Source organism: Callorhinus ursinus, unplaced genomic scaffold (genome assembly GCF_003265705.2).
Source record: "Callorhinus ursinus isolate GAN/ISIS: 27379988/994484 unplaced genomic scaffold, GSC_fseal_2.0 scaffold4, whole genome shotgun sequence".
In the NCBI taxonomy this organism is placed as follows: Eukaryota; Metazoa; Chordata; class Mammalia; order Carnivora; family Otariidae; genus Callorhinus; species Callorhinus ursinus.
This window is the reverse complement of record NW_027397066.1, coordinates 141,250,094-141,273,479: the sequence shown is the minus strand read 5'-3', so window position 1 is coordinate 141,273,479 and position 23,386 is coordinate 141,250,094. Positions and strand designations below refer to the sequence as shown.

Sequence of the window (23,386 nt, the reverse complement as noted above, 5' to 3'; positions counted from 1 at the left end):
AAGATTACTTCTGCATATTGGTCCCTTGGGTCTTGATATCTCCACTGCAGGCTGAGACCTGTTACCTCAAACTGCTGACACCAGACTCAAATTTTTATATATCCAATTATTTTAAAAATAGCCCCAAAACAAGCCAATTTTGTTCCCTTAGAGCCTACTTTCTTTGCATACTCCATTAAACCTCACCCAAAAGCTGTTACCTGTTGATAAACTAGGGCCTTGCTGTTATTAGGCCTGAATCTGCTGCTGCCCTTCAGAGTTCTCTGATCTTGAGATTCCCCAATATGCTACTGAGTGATATCACCTAGACACAGAAGCCACCTCTCCAACACCCCTCTCCTCTGAAGTTTCCTTGCCCTTTTTCTCTTCTAGATGGTGGCTCCTGGACCTTAGGCCTCTTGACAGTCATGCTGTGAGGGAGTTTCCCTCTCATACAATACTGTGCAAATGCTACTTGCTTGCTTGTCAGTAAAGCCTGTCTGTTAATACCTCTCACTGTCATATCTGTTTCCTTGATGAACCCCAAATTCCTCAAAACCCCTACAATATATCAAATAGATTATCCCTACTTGAAACTGAAAAACAGAACCCTGGAATAGTGAGTTGCTGAGATAAATTTTGATGGCTGCCAGCCCAGTAGCTGCTTTTCCTTTCTTCCTCACTTGCAGAGCCTAGATCTTATTTCAGAGTTTACCTTTTCTCTCCAATATGATCATATCAGACTGGTCTAAGGTAATTTGCTGGTGACATGTTTCTGAATGAGCATATGACCCAGCTCTGATCAAAGACATGATAGCAAGTCTACTAGGGAGTTTCCGTGACAAGATTCTTTGCTGGGGGTGGGAGGGAAGACATAAGGAAGAAACAGGTCTTCTACTAGTCACTGCTACTTCTACTCACGATTCTACTCACTGCTACTTCTACACCTGGGGGGAATCCATATTTTGTTATACATCATCTTGAGAAGAATATTGAAGATACAGGAGTAAAAAGGTGGAAAAAACCTGGGCCTTTAATGCCAATAATTACGGAATTCATGAATCCTGGAGCACCCACCTCTATACATACTACAGGAGATCACAAATCCCATTATTTTATATGTAGTTGAATTGGACTTCTATCCTTGCAGGGGAAATTATTTTAATTGATACACTTTACTAAAGCTGTATTACCAATGGGAAACTGAGTAATTTAAACCTATTCTAGGAAAATACCAAATTAGGAATATCAGTCTCCCTATAAGAATGTAATCAATTTAATTACATAGAATTATGGAATAATTTTCTGGACTTGAAATATTTCATTTATTCAGAGCTTGTGCTGGGCATTACATTTTTATGCTCATAAGAAAGCTAAAGATTTCAAATATTTATGACCCATGGAAATAAAAATGGTCACTATTATATGACTAAAAGGGACCTAAGCAAATCATCCACTTGATAAAAGTCTCAAGTAATATTATATTATATAAAAAAACCCAGAAAACAAAAAACAAAACTTCAAATGTTTATATTATCTCCCCCCGCAATGTTCTTAAATATGTTATAAATGGAATCACCTTATCTAGAAAGTACAAGGATGTCACAGTACAAAATTTGAAGGAGCAGTGAGTCAAATCCTGAATATCAAATCTTTTACCAGTATTTTGTAGTGTCAGGAGCATTTGTGTGGGGCTTCATAAGTATCCTTTTTAGTTAGTTATTTACCAATATAAACTTGTTTTTTGCTTATTTATTTTTACTGTTTTTTATCATTAATATAGAAAGATAAAAATGTGAGTTCTCTCACTTTTTAAAAAATATATTAACAAACAAATGAAAATGTACCAGAATAGATCAGATTTTTTTTTAAGAATCTTGGGATTTCTGGGTGGGTTCTGGGTGGTTAAGTGTCAGACTCTTGGTTTCAGCTCAGGTTGTGATCTCAGGGTCATGAGACTGAGCCCCACGTTGGGCTCCATGCTCAGCACAGACACTGATTGGGATTCTCTCTCCTTCTCCCTTCGCCCTGCCCACTTGTGCGTGTGTGTGCATGTGCCATCTCTCTAAGTATCTCTACTTTTATATTCAGGATTAAAGGTCCCAGGCTATTTCACTGTATTAGTTGGACTGCAACTAGACATTTTTGTACTTAAGAAAAAAAAAGATGGTAATTTCAAGAATAAAAATTTTCAATTGTTATCAGGATTTCTGCCCAATCAGGTTTGACAGAAACACTGATGTATGGTAGTGCTATTGAAGAGGATTGTTATGATATCCAAGAAACAATCAACCTAGCTGCTAGTTATCATGATGACAGAGTAGACATCTCATGAATGCTTAAACCAAACAAACAAACAAAACAAAAACAAAGCAAAAACTCTTGAAGAAATTATGAAATTGCTTCTGGATCTATACAATTTAAGGCCTGAAAATCTCAGAGGTATTTAATAATAGCTAAACTGTACTGAGCGTTATGATGGTCAAATAGTGTTCAAAGTGTTTTATTTGTGAAAATTCCTTTAATTTCTGTAATGACTAAATGATAACTACTGATACACACTTTCAGGTAAGAAAATTGAGAGACAGAAATAAAGCAGTTTTTCAAATTTATTCCATTGGTTAGTGGAATAGCAAGAATAAGAAGTTACACTATCTAATTTCAAAACAAATGCCATTCATGATTGTACCATATAGATTCTCATAAGGAAAATGCAATAATTTCATGATGAGATAAATATTGACTGATTAGTTTGATCATTTAATTCAAAATCAAACTTCAATATTATGTGTATTGTCAGGATCAAATTAGGTGAAAAAAGGGCAGAAATATTTTCAGAATGTGCATTTTTTAATTTTATTTTAAGATTTTATTTATTTATTTGACAGAAGGAGACACAGCGAGAGAGGGAACACAAGCAGGGGGAGTGGGAGAGGGAGAAGCAGGCTTCCCGCGGAGCGGGGAGCCAGAGGCGGGGCTCGATCCCAGGACCCTGGGATCATGACCTGAGCCGAAGGCAGCTGCTTAATGATTGAGCCACTCAGGTGCCCCTCAGAATGTGCATTTTTAAAAAGCTTTCTTCTAATGCTATTCTAGTTTAACCCCTACTAGGGCACTTGTGGATTTTTTCAAACATTCAGTGCTATCAATTTATTATAAATAAGCAACAACAGATGTAATTGCTGAATAGAATCCATTGTATGGATATACAATATTTTTTTAAATCCATTTACCAGGAAACGGATGTATGGATTCGTTCCACTTTGGAACTATTATCAATAATACTGCTGTGAACATTTCTATAAAAGTCCTTGGATTGACTAATATGTTTTCATTTCTCTAGGAGTGGAATTGCTTGATCATATGGTAAATTTACACAGCTTTTTAAGAAATTACCAAACTGTTTTCCAAAGCATCTTCACCATTTTACATTTCCATGAGCAATGTATGAGGGCTCCAGTTTTATCAACACTTGTCTGTTTTTTATAAACATCCTAGTGTCTGTGAAGTGGTATCTCATTGTACTTTTTTATTTTTATTGTTATGTTAATTACCATACATTACATCATTAGTTTTGTATGTAGTGTTCCATGATTCATTGTTTGTGCTTAACACCCAGTGCTCCACGCAGAACATGCCCTCTTTAATAGCCATTACCAGGCTAACCCATCCCCCCACCCCCTCCCCTCTAGAACCCTCAGTTTGTTTCTCAGAGTCCATCGTCTCTCATGGTTCATCTCCCCCACCGATTTCCCCTCCTTCATTGCTCCCTTCCTCCTATCTTCTTTTTTTTTTTTTAACATATAATGCATTATTTGTTTCAGAGGTACAGGTCTGTGATTCAAGTCTTACACAATTCACAGTGCTCATGACATCTAATTTATCAATCATTTCTTTTGTTGCTAGTGGTTTTGATTTTGTAGCTAAGAAGTAATTACTTAACCCAAGGTCACAAAGTTTTATGCCTGTTCCCCCCCGCCAAGTGTTTTATAGTTTTAGTTCTTAAATTTGCATGCATGGTCCATTTTAAGTAAATGTTTGTGTTTGGTGTGAGATGGCATCTTTGTCAAAAATCGATTGATCACAGAAATGCAAATCAAAACCACAGTGTATGGCCTTACAATAATCAGAATGAGTAGAATCAAAAAGATAAGAACTAACAACTGTTGGCACGAATGTAGAGAAAAAGGAACTTTATTGGGGGGGATATAAATTAGTATATCCACTGTGGAAAGCAGTATGAGTTTCCTTAAAAATTAAAAAATAAAATTAAATTAAAAATAGAAATGCCATATGATCCAATAATTCCACTACTGGGTATTTACCCAAAGAAAACAAAACCCTAATTTGAAAAGATATATACATCCCTTTGTTCGCTGCACAATTATTTACAATAGCCAAGATATGGAAGCAACCTAAGTGTCCATTGATAGATGAATGGATAAAGAAAAGATCATGGATATGGAATGGAATATTAACCATGAGAGGATGAAATCTTATTGTTTGTGACAACATGGATAGACCTAGAGAGTATTATAGTAAATGAAATAAGTCAGACAAAGATAAATACCATATGATTTCATTTATATGTGAAATCTATAAAATAAAACAAATTAATAAAAAAGTGGAATCAGACCTATAAATAAAGAGAACAAACCCATGTTTGCCAGAGGGAAGAGGGGTGGAGGATTAGCAAAATGGGTGAAGGGGAGTAGGAGATACAGGCTTCCAGTTATGGAATGAATAAGTCATGGGAATAAAAGGCAAAGCATAAGGAGTATAGTCAATGATATTGAAATATCATTGTTTGGAGACAGATAGTAGCTACACTTGTGGTGAGCATAGCATAATGTATAGAGTTTGAATCACTATGTATATATGGAACTAATGTAACACTGTGTATCAACCATACTCAAAAAAATCAATAGTAGCATCTATAAGTTCTTGTATCTGGACTCTAATTTTTGTTCCCAGGATCTAAAATGTCTATATCAGCACTACACTTTTTGATTGCTGTAGCTTTGTAGTAAATTTTGAATTCAAGATATGTAAGCCTTTTAATTTTGTTTTCTCTCACCATCATTTTGGCTATTCTAGGTCCTTTGTATTTGTATATAAATTTTAGAATCTGCTTGCCCGTTTGTGAAAAAGAACCTATTGTTTTTTTGATGGGTATTTCATAAGATCTATACACAAATTTATAGAGAATTGCCATCTTTATAGTGTTGAGTTCGAATCTGTGACTTGGAATATCTCTCAATTTATCTAGAGCTTCAATTTCTTTTACCAGTATTTTGTAATGTCAGTGTGTACTTGTTTTGTTAAATTTATTCATGAATGGAATTGTTTTCTTAATTACATTTTTAGATTGTCCATAGTTAGTAGTATAGAATTATCATGGATTTTTGTATATTGATTTTGTGTCTTTATGACCTTGTAGTTGTGTGTCTTTGTGTCTTGTGTATATGTGTGTATGTGTGTTCCTTAGGACATTTTATAAACAGGATCACATTGTCTGCAAATAAAGACAGTTTTACTTTGCTCCTTTCCAATTCTGATACCTTTATTTTTTTTTTCTTGATTCATTTTTCTGGCTAAAAGCTCTCACAAATGTTGTTATGTGGTAAGAGCAGATATCCTCACAATGTTCTTTATTTTAGGGGGCAAGCATTCAGATTTTCCCCTTCAATTTTGGTGCTAGTTGCAAGTTTTTTGGAGATACCCTTTAACAAGTTGAAGAAGTTCTCTTATTCATTGTTGAGTTTTTATTATGAATGAATGTATAATGAATTTTTAATGTTTTCACATGATTATTTTGTATTTATTGATATCATTGGTTTTTTACCTTAATGAATATAATTTTAAACTAATGACAATTAAAGATAAATGAAGATTTGTCTTTTATTCTTTTATTTTTTACGAATGCTAGTAGTATCATGGTATGCTAAAGGTCAATGGGAAATTCACCATTAAGTATGCAATGAGTGGGGGTGCCTGGGTGGCTCAGTCATTAAGCATCTGCCTTCGGCTCAGGTCATGATCCCAGGGTCCTGGGATCGAGCCCCGCATCGGGCTCTCCACTCAGCAGGAAGCCTGTTTCTCCTTCTCCCACTCCCCCTGCTTGTGTTCCCGCTCTCACTGTGTCTCTCTCTGTCAAACAAATAAATACAATCTTAAAAAAAAGAAGTATGCAATGACTGTTAATGGACTTTTATACCTCAAATTATAATAAGGCCTAGAGACTTTTTAAAAGCAATTCATGTCCTAGTTAAATAATTTCCTTTTATAAGTCTTTTTCAGTTATAAAAATAGGGAATTCACAGGGTTCTATTTTAAATCCTGTTGATTGAAAACCATTTTAAGAATCCTATCTATAGTGGCAATAAGATTTAAACTAAGCTGGCATGTTTTTAAATTAATTTTAGTATGAATATAAGTTTATATATTTACGACGGAATCTTTAAAAGAAGTATAAGTCTCAGGTCCAATTCTTAATAGCAGCTTTTAGCATTCAGTGTGATAAGTGAAGTATGTGTCTATTTTAATTGGTAACAAGAGAGAGGGATAGAGGAATTTAATGAATACGATGATTCAAATTTATATTATGTACAAAGCAGTACAACCAAGAACTTATGACCCAGATAAAGCTCTACATAATTTTTTTAAAAATGTAAGTTAAACCTAATCCTGCCAAAAGAAAAAAATGAAATTATTTCTTTTTAAAAATATAGGTAATTATTTCATAACTGGGATCAAAGTATCTTCACTACGGTTCTAGTTATGTTAAGGCATTAGTATACTACACTAAACAATCCCATAATTAGATTTAACATATAATGAGTGCCTTTCTAATTATAGGCACTTCACTGAGAGATTTAAAAGGTTTGACTAGTTTTCAAAGCAATTATCTAGCAAATAATATTTATTAACTGTAATTTTGAATAAACTATTTAACTCCTTGTGCTTTGTCTTTTTTAGTAAGCTACTTTATGGGATTGCTGGAATTATTAAAATTTTAGAGTTAAGCAAGACCAGATATATTACATACACTAACTAAATACTCTCATTTTATATTTTATAGAAAATAGTGTGTAGGTCAATTACTGTTCTATTTTCTTAATCTACTGCTCTTAAAATTCCCTCTCTGCCCTTTAAGCTGTTTTATTTCTCTTTTTTAAAATATTTATTTTTGTAAGATTTATTTATTTATTTGAGAGAGAGAGAGAGAGAGCACAAGCAGGGAGAGCAGGCATAGGGAGAGGGAGAAGCAGGGAACCCGATGCAGGGCTCGATCCCAGGACCTTGGGACCATGACCTGAGCCAAAGGCAGATGCTTAACCTACTGAGCCACAAGGTGCTCCTAAGTTGTTTTATTTCTTGTATTCCATTTTGTTTGACATTAATATTATTATTCTGGTTTACTTTTGATTTGAATTGCCTGTTTTTCTTTTTATATTCCTTAATTTTATATTCCTTAATCTTTCTTAGAGCTTCTCTCTCCAGATGTATTGGCTCCAGTCTCAGTATGGATAGGGAGGTGTTGACAAGGGGCCAATCAGGAATAGATGATATGTTTATATTAATTATAATCTGCTTTTCACCCATATCAGACTCTGTTTCCACCCTGATGTTACCCTGTACCCTGAACTTCTGCTACTACTATTCTGGGTACAAATCTGAATGAGTCACTCATATTTACGACATTTTATGAGTGAAGACACTGAGTGGCCCTGTTTGGATTGCCTTTCCAAAAATATCTGTATGGTGAACAGCCTTTGAAAATGGAGAGAGAGAGTCTCTCTTCAAAGCAAAAGCAGGTTTGCTTATAGTCTTGAAAGGTAAGTTAATGTTTCCACCCTGGGAAAGGGAAGGTTTGCTGATAGTCCATTATAAAAGATGCAGGTGTTCTCAGCTCAGGGCTCCTATCCTGTAATGCAACACACTGTGTATGCAGGTATCACCTGCTCTGGTTATGTCACTGAGTCTTTGCCATGTTGCCCTGTGTGAATCAGGGCTTGGGGAAATAGCAAGAAAATTAATATTCTCTGGCTACTCCTATTGCTGTGTAATAAACTAACCTCTGTTTCTGGCCCAGAGTCTAGGTCTTCTGTCACTGTCCATAAAATTGTGAGGAGCTACTGTGTAAGTAGGGTAAAGACCCTTCTCGGTTCTTGACACTGTTCTTCTCTCATAAAGTGTTGAAAGCATAGGAAATTATCCAGCCAGTACAAGATTGAGATACAAGAGCATTAGACGCCACTGTTAGAACTGGAGCCCAGTCCTCCAAGCTAAAGTTTCTGCTTACGCCAAACACAGAGGCCTTCTGTCTTCTAGAAGATCTTGGATAGTGTTTTTCTTCATGGTTTTCATCCATATGTGTTTCTGATTTCTGTAGTTTCTCTAGGTTTGGTTTGGGGAAAGGAATAAGGATTATGTGCTTTTTCAACATCTTGTCAGACCGTGTAGAATTTCTATAATTTAAAATTAGTTATGCATTCATCTCAACATAAAGTGTTTGATTTGTATATAATTTCCTTTCCAATCAACACAGTGATATTATGTGGCTCCAGAGGAAGCCTGCCCTCTCAGAGTGAGAAAGAGAGGGAAAAAAAAAAAAAAAACACATTTGGCAGACTGGAAAATTGCAGCCTTACAAAGTATACAGGATGCTTTATAAAAATGCTACTTGATGGCAATGATATTAATTAAAAATCTGCAGGGCCAAGATGTACACACACATAAGAATCATTTTGGCATGAACTAACAGAATGAATAATGAAGTTTATAGCACCAATTATACAGGATATATAAAGAAATTTGAGACAGCCTCTGGGAAAAACACATATTAAAAATTGCATATGCATACCCAGTTAAAATCACATCTATGAACAAAGACAATGCATATTTCAAAGCTAGAAAAGAGATTGAAGGATAATTTTTAGAAAAATATAGGCTATTTATGTGAAAATGGCTTTAAATGGCTTGAAATTAATTATTTTTATTTCTGAAGAGGAGAGAAAAGGACAATATGAGCTACAATTAAAACAGAAATTAAGTTTTTTTCTAGATAATTATTTTATCTTCATGGAAGAATTATTAAATAGTTCCTGCCAAATTGTGCAAGGATTTTTTAATCCTTTATTATTGTAGGGATGCTACAGCATAATATATAGAAGACCATGAGTTGTAAGGCTTAAATAACCGGTTATGATGCATAGTTATAGAATTTAGCTAATTGTGTCAATTTGGGTTACCTATGTAAATACTGTGGCCTCTTTTTTCTCATCCTTAAAATGGGGATGATGTCTCTCAGTGTTGATTAGGTGAGATAATTATATTGAAGGCTTATTATAAGGGTCAACATGTGTTAGAAACTTAAAGATGTGCACATCTCTTTATTAGGTCATAGTCTATGTATGTAAGTGTTTATGGAAGAACAACTAATTAATTCATTTTGCAGCCATATCAAATTGCACAGTTTTTCATTACTAGTAAAGTCAGTATCTAAGCTACATTCAGTATCATGATACACTAACTTTTTTAAAGATTTATTTATTTATTTGAGAGAGGGAGAAAGGATCTCCAACAGACTCCCCACTGAGCCCAGAGCCCGATGCAGGGCTCGATCTCAGGACCCTGAGATCACGGCCTGAGCCAAAATCAAGACTTAGTCATTTACGGACTGAGCCACCCATTACATTAATTTTTTAAATTTGCTTTTTGTGATTGAACAGTTCTGTGGTCATAGGCCATTTTGTCCTGATAGTTGGTAGGCGCAGTATCTGTTTAGTGATACTGTGACAATAGAGTGAAGAAAAATGCCACATACAGGAAATGTTATTATTATTCTAATTTATCTCAGTCTTATTTTTGGATATGTTCTTTGTTGATAATAATTCTTCACTGGAAGACATTATTATTTCAAAGAGTGAATATTTGAGAATAAACTTCTAATTGTTATGTAATATTATTTTTGGAGTTACTGTTCAATTTGAAGTAAGCAGAGCATTGATGTTATTTCATACACATTCCTCAGTGCCTACCTTTTTGTTGAATCATTCATTTACTGGCTGTTTCACTTCCATCTTCAGATTACGTCAGATTAGAATCTCAGCGTGTGACTGATATTTTATGTAAGAATATATTTCAGACTTTCTAAATTTTCTAAATCTTCCCTGGGTATATATATTGCTTAGTCTGTCCATACAGCCATGTAGTCTTTGTCCTATGGACTGTTAGTGGTCTTCCCAGTTGTGATAAGACACTGAGATTAGATTTACTTTATAAAAATATAATTTAAATCATTTGAAGGTTTATGATACATTAATCATGGACAGAATGTGCATATGGAACATTAATTTGATGTCATGAGAATAAACAGCTATATTTCCTTGATTTGATAAGTATTAATTATCTAATGAAATGGAATCATTGGAATAGAAAATTCATTATGTTTTATTAAAGAAAGAACTCAAAATGCTTATATTTATTAATTTTAAAGTATACCACCTCTCCCTGTAGCCCCCAACCAGTTGTGCCTTTAACAAAAGCATATGATCAATAAATTAAAGAAAATATAATAGGGCGCCTGGGTGGCTCAGTCATTAAGCATCTGCCTTCGGCTCAGGTCATGATCCCAGGGTCCTGGGATCGAGTCCCACATCGGGCTCCTTGCTCAGCGGGGATTCTGGTTCTCCCTCTCCCTCTGCCCCTGCTTGTGTCCCCTCTCTCGCTGTGTCTCTGTCTTTCGAATAAATAAATAAAATCTTGGGAAAAAAAAGAAAATATAATAGTGTTACTCTATATGTATTTGCAAGTGGGAACTTTTAAAATAGAAACACTTTAACATTTCTAAATAAAAAATTTAATTCATTACAGTGAAGAATTATGATCCAATAAGAGCATACCTCAAAATTAAAAAAAAATCATTTTAATATCATACTTTTGACATATTTGAATATTTTAGTTAAACTAATACAAAGAGAAATACAAAGTAAATAGAAACACTATATCTAGAAATAGAACATATCACCAAAATCTTTCAAGTTCATTCAGTTGTAATCTCTTCCTGAATTTAAAGTGAAAATGTTTATGTTGAATTTTCTAAGTGTGACAATTTTTATCAAGTGAAATCTCTAATCATTGGCATACCTTTTCTTGAGAGAATACCACATGTACCAATTTATTTTACTTTTCTCTGAGTGAAATATAAATATTAACTTTAGTTTTCCTATAAGGCTGATTAACTTAAAATTAAATTTTAATTAAATAGATTTATTAGAATATTAAAGACCTAGTGGAAAGTGGGACATTAATATTGATAATATTGATATTAATATTAAGTGTTACATGTCATGCACTGGGTCATAGAAAATCATATTCATCATGGAAGAAACTACTTGTTTAATTTTGTGCATTATGATGATTTGGGTGAGGCACTGAGCTACTTAAGAATAGGAGTTCATTAATTCTATGCGCTGAAGGGGGAGAAATCGCAGGTGGAGATGAACCACGAGAGACTATGGACTCTGAGAAACAAACTGAGGGTTCTAGAGGGGAAGGGATGGGGGATGGGTTAGCCTGGTGATGGGTATTAAAGAGGGCACATATTGAATGGAGCACTGGGTGTTATGCACAAACAATGAATCATAGAACATTGCATCAAAAACCAATGATGTAATGTACGGTGATTAACATAACATAATAAAATAAAACTAAAAAAAAGAATAGGAGTTCAGATGAACATAGGGGAAGAAAAAAGGGAGAAGCAAACCATAGAACAGACTATTAACTATAGTGGACAAACTGAGGGTTACTGGAGAGGAGGTCGGTGGGGAGATGGGTTAAATAGGTGATGGGTATTAAGAAGGGCACTTGTTGTCATGAGCACTGGGTGTTGTATGTAAGTGATGAATCACTAAATTCTACACCTGAAACTAATATTACACTGTATGTTAACTAACTGGAATTTAAATAAAAACTTGAAAAAAAGTTCAATTTTCAGTGAATTTGTTAAATTATGGATGTTGCATAGAAAAATGATTACTATGGGGAAACATTGATTGGAAACTTTAATTAATTAATATTACAAAATGGTCATTTCTAGATCTTTTAGATGCTCCAATTAAATATTTTTTCAAATGGCAAATAAAATAAACAAAACAGACCTTATTAATTTTTTTTAATTTTTCTAGAGAGATAGCATGCATGCATGTCCTAGCGGAGAGGGGGAGGGACCAAGGGAGTGGGAGAATCTATGCTGCACCTAGAGCTTGACATGGCGCTGATCTCACAACCCCAATATCATGACCTGAGCCAAAATCAAGAGTCAGATGCTTAACTTATTGAGCCACCCATGCACCCCAAAACAGATCTTTAATTCAGAAAGTTGACTATAGCTTATTATCTTTGTGCAATTTGAATAAAATAAGTGCTAGATACTCCTATTACCCAATCTGGGAAATCTCAATCAAAATGATAAAATTAAAACATTTTTCTAAATTTTTGTTTTCTCCGAGTAGTGATCAAAAAAATGAAGAGATCCTTTGAACTGATGTTTTTAAAGCTTAAGTTTGACATGATATATGATAAAATATAGTTTTGACCAAAATATGAATAATTATATTACTCTTAATAAGGTTAGAATGTTGCAAATAATAGCAATTCTTTCCAATCATTGCTTTGGGATAGCTGTGTTAAGCTCAACATTACACTCCATATTACTATATTTAATAATCACAGATCTCTTACCTTATTGACCCCTTGGTAGCATTTTATACAATAACTCCACCAGTCTCCTACCTGAATCATCCCATGTTCTCTAATCATGGTACAAGTAAGCTAGAAATCAATACCTAAGATTATATTACAATCCCCTACATGTTTAAACATTAAAAAAATGCTTTCACTGCTACATAATATACATTATATAGCAGTAAATCACAATGGAAGTAAAAACATTATGAAACTAGAAGGTAATAAGAGGAGAAATCACAATGGAAGTAAAACCATTATGAAACTAGAAGGTAATAAAAATAGTAAATATCATAGTTTATGGGATGAAGTGAAGTCAGTTCTTAGAAATCTTTAGCTTGAGGTACTTATATCAAAAAAGAAGAAAATGAGAATTATCAATGATCAAAGCATCTATCTCAAGAAGTTAAAAGAAAAGAGCACATTAAACCCAGAGAAGAAGGAAGAAATAATAAGGACATAAGCATAAATTAATAAAAATTAAAATTAAAAAAAATTGAGAAAATCACGGGAGTTGGGTATTTGTTAATATTAAAACAAATGATAACCTGAAAATGAAAAAGTGAATAAAGAATATCATGGAATAAAAGAGGAGGCATTATAACATAGCCAACAGAAATTAAAAATATAATAAAGTGAACATCTTTAAATTAATACATTTTAATATCATTAAATAAATTAAAGTGGGACAGATACTGAAGGAACAATAAACTCTTACTTAAATTGATAAAAAAAAGAAATAGAAAAATTAAACAATCTAATCAAAAGAAGATTTAGGCCCAGATATTTAAGGAAAATTAAAAATAATACTAACTTTATTTACACACTTTTGGATAAGGCAAAAAAAAAAAAAAGTAGCACTCCCCAGTTTATTTTATGTGTCCAGCATTAGCTTGATAAAAAAATATGACAAGGAAATTAATGAGCTCTTCTCATTCATAACAGTAATTGGAAAATGCCTAATAAATAATAAAATTAGTCTAATATGTATGTTTTAGAAAGTATAGTATATCAGAACAAAGTTGAATGAATTCCAGGAAATAAAAGGAGCTTTAACATTTTAAAAAATCGGTTTTGTTTATAACACTAAAAAACAAAAAACAAAACATAACAAAAAAACAGCTTTTCTGTGAAATCTGGGTGAGCCTTCGCAGGTTTTGCTTCCCCACTCTAGAAACGGATCACCATGGCGACTGGACAGAAGTTTATGAGAGTGATTCGAGTTTTTGAATTTGGTGGACCATAAGTGCTGAAACTCCAGTCGGATATTGAGGTACCAATTCCAAAAGACCATCAGGTTCTGATCAAAGTCCACGCATGTGGTGTAAACCCAGTGGAAACATATATTCGTTCTGGTACTTACAGCAGAAAACCACTCTTACCCTATATTCCTGGTTCAGATGTGGCTGGCATTTAATAGAAGCCGTTGGAGATAATGTATTCACTTTCAAGAAAGGTGACAGAGTTTTCACTACCAGCGCCATCTCTGGGGGCTAGGCCAAGTATGCTCTCGCCGCAGAACACAGTGTTTACACACTGCCAGAAAAACTGGACTTTCAGCAAGGAGCTGCCATCCATATTCCATATTTTATTGCTTATCGAGCTCTGCTCCACAGTGCCCATGTGAAAGCTGGAGAAAGTGTGCTGGTTCATGGGGCTAGCAGAGGAGTTGGACTAGCAGCATGCCAAATTGCCAGAGCTTATGGCTTAAAGGTTTGGGGCACAGCTGGTCCAGAGGAAGGGCAAAACATTGTTTTGCAAAATGGAGCCCATGAAGTGTTCAATCACAGAGAACTCAATTATATTGATAAAATTAAAAAATCTGTTGGTGAAAAAAGAATTGATATGATCATTGAAATGTTAGCTAATGTAAATCTTAGTAATGATTTGAATCTTCTGTCATATGGAGGACAAGTAATAGTTGTTGGCAGCAGAGGTCCTATCGAAATAAGCCCAAGGGACACCACGGCAAAGGAATCTAGTATAATTGGAGTTGCTCTCTATTCATCAACTAAGGAGGAATTTAGGCAATTTGCAGCGCCCTTCAAGCTGGAATGGAAATTGGTTGGTTGAGACCTGTAATAGGTTCTCAGTACTCACTGGAGAAGGTGGCCCAGGCTCACGAAAATATCATCCATAACAGTGGGGCTAGTGGGAAAATGATTCTTCTCTTAGAATGATTAATTCTTTCATGTATTTCCTATGCAGTTAGAGATTTCCTCTCCCAGGTTTACTTACACTACCTTTGCTCTAATCAGCATTCATTTGATTCAGTGAGTTTCTTATATTAAAAAACAAGATTTGTCTTCAGAGATTTGGGCATTGGAGTACAATTTATTTTATAGCTCACAATATTCTTTATGCCTCCCACCTACCTCTATTAAAGGAGTCATCATAGTGGGAAATAGAATGTCAGTAGTCATTTGGCATTGGGTGCATTACAGAAATTCCTGGTACTTGATCATTAATTCCATACCTTTGGCTAAAACAAGCTAATTCAAAATAAGGCTGTGTGATTTCCAAGCCTACTTGTCCTTGTAAAGGTTCTTTAGTATCTGATTAGCTCAGAACTGTATTGGACTCTGAAGATTTTTTGGACTAAATAAGTCCCCTTTTCTAAGCTAATCTCATCTGGATCTACAAGTCTCTTGCAAGGGCAAGATAAACAATGTCCAGAGAAATTTGTTTTTTAACAAATACTTTTCCACTATTTCCCCAATATTAGAACATCCACTGTGTTGATGGTTGATTACTCATTATCCATATATTCTTTTTTTTTAATTGTACATTTAGTGGCACCTTTTTTTAAAATTTTATTTTGTTATGTTGTGTTAATCACCATACATTACATCATTGGTTTTTGATGTAGTGTTCCATGGTTCATTGTTTGTGTGTAACACCCAGTGTTCCATTCAATGGGTGCCCTCTTTAATGCCCATCACCGGACTGACCTGTCCCCCCGCCCCCCTCCCCTCTGGAACCCTCAGTTTGTTTCTCGGAGTCCATGGTCTCTCGTAGTTCGTCTCCCCCTCTGATTTCCGCCCCCTTCATTATCCGTATATTCTGTGAAGAGAGCAGCCTTATTTTTGGTATAATATGATAGGTAGGTACATAGTCTACCGATAGATACTTCCTGATGATTTGATTTTCAAAATAGATTTAGAATTATCAGTGTGATGGGAGTCTTATGTCTTTATTTAAATTACTAAACAAATTTGACATGTTAAGAGTGATCTGCTTTTGTCTTCATTACATGATAACCTGCAGTAAATTCTGTAGAAAAATAAAACCTGTGTTTATCTATTTGGTCTTTATATAGTACTTGCCTTACATCTCTTTTACGTAGTTCCTAACGGTTAATTTCTAACAGTGTTCTGTGCTGGAAGTCCTTATCGAAACTAAATAAAGGGATGCTTACTTAGAAAAAAACATTAAAAATCATATGTTTAAAAATATTTAATCAATTTCAATGTCCATTCCTGACAAAAAGTTGCAGAAATTAGTGATCAAGTAAAAAAACTTCCTTAATCTGATAAAATTCCTCTACAAAAATGTCTATAGTAAATATGGTTAATGGTAAAATGTTGAACACATTGTTTTTGAGAATGGGTCCATGACAAAGATTCCTGGTATGATGATTTACATTCAGTATTTTATCCAAATGTCCTAGAAGTACAGTAAATCCACAAAATTAAATAAAAGGAGTAATAAGAATGAAAGAAATTAAACTACTTTTATTCACAGATAATGTGAATATATATTAAAATCCAAAGGAATCTGGAAGTAAACTTTTAGAATAAATAAGTGAATTTGAAAAAGACTGCTTATGTAATTTAATTATAAAGCTAATTTTATTTTTATTTATAAGAAAAGGGAAAATAAAAGTTTAAGTGTTATCACAAATAGTATCAAGAAATATCAGACTTAGAAATGAATTTTATTAAAAATACACAAGACCCGAGATTCCAGGTGGCTCATTCAGTTGGGCTTACAATTCTTGATTTTGGTTCACGTCATGATCTTGGGGTCGTGAGACTGAGCCTTGTGTTACCCTCTGCACTCAACGGGAGTCTGCTTGAGATTCTCTCCCTCTGCCCCCACCCCCTCTCTAAAAATAAATAAATAAATCTAAAAATACAAACATACACACGCACAAGACCACTACAGAGAAAACATAAAATATTGAAAGCAAGAAAAACTTAAATAACTAGGGGTATGTACTATATCTATGAATAGAGAGCATCAAAATTGATCTTTGGGAACAAAACAAACAAAGAAAAAAAAAGACAAATGACAAAACAGACTCAATTATAGAGAACAAACTGATGGTTATCAGAGGGGAGGTAAGTGGGGGGACGGGTAAAAGAGGTGATGTGGATTAAGGGTGCACTTATCATGATCAGCACTGAGTAATGTATAGAATTGCTGAGTTACTATGTCATACACCCAAAACTAATATAACACTGTATGTTAAGTATACTGGAATTAAAATTTTAAAAATTGACCTTTGAAATAAATGATATCCTAGTCAAAATCCTAGGTGAGCTTTTGTAGAAATTGATAAACCGTTTTTAAAATTTATATGAACTGTATTAGACCAAGAATAGCCAAGTAACTGAAGCAAACAAGAATCACGTATATGAAAATACTTCTAAAAAATTAGATACTGTGAAACTTTAAGCAATTATAGGAGCAATGGTAAGCATTTGATTATAAATTTTCTTTGGATTTTTTTTTAAGATTTTATTTATTTATTTGACAGAGAGATAGAGAGAGAGCACAAGTAGGTAGAGAGGCAGGCAGAGAGAGAGGGAGAAGGCTGAGCGGGTGAGCCCGACACAGCGCTCGATCCCAGGACCCTGGGATCATGACCTGAGCCGAAGGCAGACGCTTAACTGACTGAGCCACTCAGGCACCCCATGCTATTGGATTTTTTAAATTAGGAAAAATATATTGGAGGGTATTTCAGTGGTACTATAATCAAATGAGAGATTTTGTTTAAAAAGACAATGAAATTTTCAGAATTAGAAGCTAAATAAGAGAAACCTCTCCACACTCTCAAATATATATATATGTATATATATATATATATGTTTTTTGTATATATATTTGTATGTATGTTTTGTCATATACTTTTTTAAAGATTTTATTTATTTGAAAGAAAGAGAGATAGCATGAGTGGGGGAGGGGCAGAGGGAGAGAATCTTCAAGCCGACTTCCCACTGAGTATGGATCCCCACATGGGGCTCCATCCCACCACCCATGAGATCATGACCTGAGCTGAAACCAAGAGTTGGATGCTTAACCGACTGAGCCACCCAGGTGCCCCTGTTTTGTTTTTAACAATACATCCCATGTGCCAACTGAGCAAGCTAGTGATATACTGGGAATTTAATTATATACTATTTTCATAGTTTGGATTGTAATATGAGGATCCCATTTTGCCATTTAAATCTCTAATATGACTTAAAGCTATTTCATGATGACATGATGTACACAAACACACATACTCACAGGTCCTATTAGTATCTCCATGATATTGCTGGCAGAAGAGTATATTTGTCTAGTATCTCAACAAAAACCATGCAACAAATATGTTTCATTGATTTAGGTGATCTGTGAAGAGAAATTAAATGAAACTACTATTAGTGATACATTCTCACATTTTATATGCATTTATATTTAAATGTCAATTCCCTCTAGCAAGAGACTATCAAGACCACACCTGTAGTCAAAAAAGTAGATTGGTTGGCTCATTGCAATAAAGGAGAACATACTTTTGGACTTGTGTTAAATGGTTTCAGAAAGTATTCTGAAAGCTGGGACTTGGCTCTGGATTAAATATTGTGAGAAGAGAACATAATACCAGTTTTGTTTTGTTTAAGAATTTTTATCGATAGGATTAAAGGAATAAAGTAGAACTAAAGTCATGATTGATAAAATTGCAGTAGTTACCCTTATTAGGAAAAGACCAGGGCAGGGGATTATTTGGCTAATTTTGTAGTATGGACACATGTTTATTTTATCTGTGCTCAGCTTTGATTGCAGAGTCGTTTCAATTTTTATCTTGCTCCCTCATGGTCATAGAGTGGCCTTGTCTGGTGGCGTTCTGTTCTGTAAAATAGCACAGCTTAGCTATGAGGCCAGACTGACTCCACGTAACACGAAGGCATCAGCATTAGCACCCGGCTATATCTCTGGCTCTCAGGGACTGTTTTTCTCTTTCTCACATACTATATCAACTGTTCACTACATCAATATAGTGAGATCATGTTATTAGCTCTATTGTAAGATTAAGCAGTAAAACCTCAGAGACAGGTGTCTGGGTGGTTCAGTTGGTTAAGCGTCAGACTCTTGATGTAGGCTCAGGTCATGATCTCAGGGTCATGAGATCAAGCCCAGGGTGGAGCTCCGCACTCAGCAGGGAGTCTGCTTGAGATTCTCTCCCTCTGCCCCTCCCCTCTCCCCCAAAATAAAAATAAATAAAAATAAAACCTCAGAGAATAATTTGCTTTAAGCGAATGCAGGATTTGTACCCTAACTCTCTGACTCAAAGCATATTCCCTTTCAATCCCTTCACATTGGTCCATAGTAAATGTAATAAACATAAATACCTCTTAAAATGCTCTGTGAAATTCTTTATGATCTTTGTTCTCATATTATCCAGAGTATAATAAGCATGGAACAGAGGAGATGACTAAAGATTAGCAATAAGAACCTAGAAAGAAGATTAATTTAATTACTATGGTAATGGAACTAATGTGAGTTATCTCCTTGGAGAGTTACAGGTAGCGACTACACCAAATGCAGTTGCCACACAGAGGAAACTTTATTTACCACAAATAAGAGATCATGGGAATGATTTCCAAAGCCAGGACTCCTTGAGTGGGAGTGAATGGGTTCCTTTTATTTAGACTTAGGATGAATATTCAGAAAAGGGTTTTGTTGTCACATGTAAAGGGGACATAAGGTTGCAGCAGGCAGGCGTACTTAGAAAATGTGCCAAACATATATCCTACCAGTATGTTGATGAAGCTTCTGCTCCTCCTTAGGTGGAGATTTTAACTTAACATTATAATGAAGCAGAGGTAACTGACACAAGGGGAGGGGGCCATGGGCTTGCTTCCAGAGCCAGTTATAAACTGGATGGGGCCTTGGGCTCCCTACCTCAGGTAAGGAATGCTGGATCTTGCTTATGTTTGAAACAACACTGGGAGAGTTTTACCATTGATTTCTTGTCTCTGATGGGGTTAGCTATTTCCAGGCCCTGTAGAGACTGAGAGCTTTTGCATTCCCTTTGTTTCCTTAGAATCCTTAACTACTGAGGTTTTTGCTTTTCTTTGTAGTTCTGACACCTCCTAGGAAGTTGCACAAGAAGTGTGCTTGAGCAAGTAGGGCAAAGACCACAGAAAGTAGCTGGGGGTCTAAAATGACTTCTCAGGTGTCAATGAAAGTTGTATCTTGTCTTTCTTTTTGGGGGGACCCCTATCTCTTTTTGCTTACAATATTGCTTAAGCAGTAAAAAGAAGTAGCACTACAGTATATATCTATTTAACAAAAGATCTTCATATTTTCTGATCAGTTGTGGATAATGACACCTTATATTATTAGCTGGAGTGAGAGTAGTGAAAGGGTCAAAAGAAGGAAGGAAAGAGGAAAGGGGGGGAGGTCAGGCAGGTGGGTAGGCAAAGAACGGAAGAAAGAAAAAAGTACACATTTTTCCCAGGCACAGCAGTCTGCTAATTTTCATCCATTTATCTTTCACTATTGAAGATCATCATAAATGAGGGATATGTAACAAAATTCTTTTATGTACTGTCTTATACTTCATGTAAATGCATTTCAATTCTCACGTTTTCTTGTCACTTTAGTTTTTTAAACTCACAAACTGTATCAAAGCAAATTTATATCTATTTACTAACAACAGATATTTGTTAAAAAGGTCATTGAAATCAATAGTCTATTGTACTGATTTTTATGTTAAAGTGAGAACAAAATGACTTTATTCTATTTGAGAAATAATGAGATTTTCATGTCATCAAACAGAAATACTTTTAGTCCCAATGGAACCCATTTTGCCCCTGTCTATAAATGAGGACTTTATAAACAGGGCTCAGTTAGAAATGCATGAGCCACTCTAGGTATTTCAAGGTAATTTAATATATTGACATACAACTGAAAGTGTTGAAGAAACAAAGCCAAAGAAGGCAGATACTTGGATTTCATGTTTTTGCTAGCAAGTAGGGAGTGAGACAATAGATACCAAAATAAACTAGAGATGAGTGATTTTTAGGAAATGAAAATCCAGAGGGGCAGCTGTAAAATTTCACATGGAACAATGCTCTTAAGCTGGCTTGCTCCTGCTAGAGAAATAAAAATACCAATACTGTTCCACTTCTGAATTCAAAATACAGCATGAGTCTTGGCTGAGTGGAATCTACTATGGAAACATGCTGGTAGGGATTCCGGAAATGTAGTTCAAAGTCTTACTGCTCTGCAACACACTAGAAAACATAGAACGGGGGAACAACGGTCCTGAGTTGCTGGCAGTTACTATGACATTGCGATTTTCTCAAGACTAAGATAGAAAATCATAAGAAAATTCTATCAACTTCCCAGAGCACCTGGGTGGCTCAGTCGGTTAAGCATCTGCCTTCAGCTTAGGTCATGATCTTGAGGTTCTGGGATCAAGCCTGGCATTGGGCTCCCTGCTCAGCAGGGAGGCTGCTTCTGCCTCTGCCCTTCCCCCTCTTCATGATCTCTCTGTCTCAAACAAATAAATAAAATCTTAAAAAAAAAAGAAAATTCTATTAACTTCCATGGAAGGAAAATTTTAGAGCAGAGGAAATACAGTAAAACTCAAATGCTATCTGGGACCAAGAGTTAGAAAGGAAAGGAATGCAAATAGCAAGAAGGATTTTTTTTTCTTTCTTATTGGATGAATAAAAGGGTTGAAATAGGTGATCATTAATTTTAATTTTTTTTCATGTAATATGTCCTACTCAAACTGTAGTATTGGGAAAAGAAACTAACAGAAAGGCAAGTTTAATCAAAATATATCGTTAAGTATAGTGTTCACTCTGCTCATTAACATCAGTAGTCCTGGGTTCACAGTGATGTTCAAAATAATGATACCAATAGGTTTTACCTGTTACATGTTTACTTTGCTTTAATAAAGGGTAAAGGGCAAACAATAACACAGCACGCATAACGACAGCATGATGCAGCTTTCCAGGCATGACTTCTGCTACTGTCACTCTACCTGGAACATGCAAGAAACCCAAATGATGAAGATGACAGAGCATGATCTATCTTACCTCAAGAATCCATCTGCAATGATTTCTTTTTAGTTTTTATGCATAATCACAGCCCTGTAGCTAGTGACGAAGCCCCTTGGGAGTTTTGTGACTCCTTTCCATTCTCCAAACCTTTGGTGTCACCTCACTATAGGTTGCTTATTACTTGAAACACTCAACAATGAACTATAGATGCTTGGTCTGGCACATGGTCCTTGGCTGGATTCTCATTAATTTTTTAATCTGATATAGATATACTACTAAAACTTCCTTGAGTTAGTATTGCAAGTATTTGAAACTTAATCATAATAATGTATACTTAAGACAAATAAATCATAATAAAAATGCTAATAATCCAAACAATCATATTTTTAAATTTTAATAATTTTTTTCATACCTGATATAATATATTCACATATTTGATACATATAGGAGTAATGATGTTTAAGGTTTTTAAAATATTTTATCCTATAAGAAATATTTTCATGAAAGTCATGCAAATAGCCTTTCAGTTTCACCATTGTATAACTTAGTTTATTTGCATGCAAACTAGAAGCATCATCCCCCATCTGGTGGAAACTCCTCTTAATTATAGGTAAATTGCCTAAGAAATAAACAATCTCCAAGGAGATGACCTTGTTAAAACAAAAGTATTCACTTATGGCGAACTGCAAAAAAGAAGCTATAAAACGTGTAGCATTACATACTGCTGATAATCAAAAGACTTAAGTTATTTATTATTGAGGTCACAACAAAAACTGGAGACTTCTAAAGTACTTTAAGACACTAATATAAGGACATTTTCTAATTTGTGGATTCAAATTAAAATGCGACATGCATTTAACTGTTCTATATTGCTTATATACATAATATTTAAGTAGAAGTAAAGTAGTAATTAAGAAAAATATACCTACACCTTAACAATATTGCATAATTTAACCGTTTTTATCAACATTATTTTTAAATAACACCGCTTTCTACAATTCCCGATTACCTTTGAGTCCAGCACAAGCAGTATAAATTTATTAACCTTTTATTGTGCTTTTCTCTGAACAGCAATTACATTCTAATACAGTATTAGCTTATATCTTTTAGTATATGCGAAAGAAAATTAGTTACACCATTTAAATAGCATTTATTGTAGGGGATTTTTTGAAATATGTAGTGTTTTATAAACTTAAAAATTCTTCCATTTGTTTCAGATTTATATATGTTGCTCTTAAAAAGCCAGTCAGGTTTTATTATTTCAGATGATTGCCGAGTATACCAACCTTTGAGGTTATGACTTCATTTTTACCTTACAGTAATTCTCTTAATGGCTACTAGAATTGATTGCAATAGTAGGCATGCCTTCTATT

The 23,386-nt window shown here is 34.5% G+C and overlaps 1 protein-coding gene and 1 pseudogene across 2 annotated transcripts in view; both read left to right on the top strand.

The window, feature by feature from the left end:
• The window catches only part of SPOCK3 (SPARC (osteonectin), cwcv and kazal like domains proteoglycan 3), a 466,791-nt gene that overhangs the window by 377,581 nt on the left and 65,824 nt on the right, over positions 1–23,386 (top strand). The gene's annotated exons all lie outside the window — the stretch shown is intronic.
• LOC112826203 (quinone oxidoreductase pseudogene) lies at positions 13,919–14,912 on the top strand (annotated as a pseudogene).